Below are 2,485 nucleotides of genomic sequence, written 5' to 3' on the forward strand. Positions count from 1 at the left end.
CTTTAGAAGGAGAAGAGCTGTCAAGGGGTCGTCTTGGTCCCTGTGAGTACAGGCAACTGATGGTTTGTCTCCTCACCGGGCCCTCATCATGAGGAGGTGTGGCCCAAAGAAAGGGGGGCAAGAAGAAAGGAGCTCTGGGCAGGTGCTCTGCTTTCTGATGGAAAGGCAGGCAGCATGGAGGGAGAAGTGAGTCAGGAGCTTGGGCTTTCAGCCAAGACTCTGCCACTCACCAGCTATGGCACAGGGGGATAGGGTGCTGGGCCTAGAGTCAGGAAGACTCATCTTCCTGAGTCCAAATCTGGTGTCAGACACACCCTAGCTGTGTGACCCTGGGTGAGTCACCTAACCCCTGTTTGCCTCAGTTTTCACATCTGCCAAATGAGCTGGAGAAGGAAATGGAAACCCACTTCAGTATCTTTGCCAAGAAAACCCCAAATGGGGTCATGGAGAGTCAGATATGACTGAAGCAGAACATCAAAGCAACAGCAAGCTATAGTGGGCAAGTCCTTCCACCCTATCCGGTCATAGATTTAGAACTAGAAGCTGTTGAGGACAATTCCCTCATTTTACAGGAAAGGAAACTGAGTCACAGAGGCACACGTTAAGAGGTCATCAGTAAGTGGCTGAAGCAGGATTTGAATTTGGGTCCCCCTGACTCAAACACCATTGTGCTCTCATTAGACTATCTTCTGTGCCTTAGTTTCTTGATCTCTAAAATGGGGGTACTTGATAGTATTGCAGGGTAGTACAGCAGAAACACACTAGGCTCATACCTCATTGGGGATGCTGGAGTGAAACCATCCTCTGCCAATCAGTCATTGGAGGCAGCCGGTGCAGGGACAGGAGGGCTGGATTTAGAGCCAGAGAACCTGGCTTCCCAGGTGGGTTCTTCCTCATCGATACCTGTATCCCTTTGGGTGAGTGATTTAGCCTGTCTAGGCCTCAGTTTCCTCATCTGTTAAATGAGGAGTTTGGATGACTTGGAAGGTCCCTTCCTGCTCTGGATTTATGATTCTCCTACACAAGGTTGTTTGGAGGAAAGATTTTGTCTACTCCTTTGGGTGCTACATTGAAGGGTGAGCTCGTATTGGGGTTTTGAGCAGGTTGAGTGGGAGACCACATCCCACTGGACACAGCAGGCCATTGGGTGCTCTAAGTCTTGGGGACTCTGCCAGTAATAGGATATGGCAGAATTTGTACCATTCTTGGAGCTAAGAATATGGTTTCTAGCCCCCAGATCTTGGGCTACTCGCTGCCTCTCCCTGGGCCTCAGTTTCTCTTTTTAAAGGAGGGAGTTGGACCAGATGATCACAAAGGTCCCTTCTACCACTCAATCCCATATTCCCTCTGGCTGTGATTGCCCCTTTTCTAGGCCCCCTAACAAAGATAGGGACAGCAGCTGTTCTTGCCCTCAGCCTTCCTGGGGCCTTGGAGAGTTCCCCCTCCCAGTCCTGATCTTTTCCTGGAAAAGCGTTTCCCCACCCCTCCCTTTCACAAAGGTGGGGGTGGGGGTGGGGGAGCTCCACTTGCTGTTGACACTCAGACCTTGGCATTTTCCCTCTCTTAGCTGTGGAGAGCTCCCCTAGGGCTCCAGGCACACCCCACCCCAGTATGAGGGAGAATCTCGGCTGCACTCCCTCCCCTCCCCTCCCCCACGGAATCTCTCCTGGGTGGAGACTGCTTAAAGTCACTCCTAATCCCCTCCGAGGAAGGCCTGGGGATCTGTTTTCTCAGCCCCATCCTGTCCCCGTATGGTGACAGAGGAGGCTAATCGGGGACATTTCCCGTTGGCATGCCACTGCTTATGGGCCCTCTAGAGGCAGTGGGATAGAGCCCTGGACAGAGATATAGGATAGAACCCGGCCTGTCCCTTAGCAGCCCTGGGACCTCCTCCGTCATTTCACATCTGTAGGTCTTAGTTTCCTCATTCATAAAATGAGAGGGTTCGATTTTGAGGCTCTGATCCACCTGAGACTCATCTTCATGAGTTCAAATCCAGCCTCAGACACTTACTAGCTGTGTGACCCTGGGCAAGTCACTTTACCCAGTTTGCCTCGGTTTCCTCATCTGTCAAATGAGCTGGAGAAGGAAATGGTAAACCACTGCAGTATCTTTGCCAAGAAAACCCCAAATGGGGTCATGGAGAGTTGGACACGACTGAAAAATGACTAAACAATAATAAAAATGGTCTCCTTACCACCAAAGGCTGATGAAGGGAATACCAAAGAATATGACTTAGGATTTCCTCCGACCTCCACAGCACTGAGCATTGTACCTCATTGTATCCCACACTTATTAGGCATTCAGCAAGGGGCTTGGTTTGATCAGCAAATCCTCCAGGAATAAAACACTCTTTAACAAAATCAGCTAGGCCTCCAAGAGAGCAGAAGGACCCTGTCTTCTTACCAACCTAAAGAGGAAGTTGTGGCCAGTCTAGAGATGGGACCCTGAGAGGGAGGCAGACTTTGAGACTAGCCTAGGGAAG

Source organism: Petaurus breviceps, unplaced genomic scaffold (assembly GCF_028583685.1).
Source record: "Petaurus breviceps papuanus isolate PSGF00001 unplaced genomic scaffold, PetGlider_PUasm1.0 90195, whole genome shotgun sequence".
In the NCBI taxonomy this organism is placed as follows: Eukaryota; Metazoa; Chordata; class Mammalia; order Diprotodontia; family Petauridae; genus Petaurus; species Petaurus breviceps.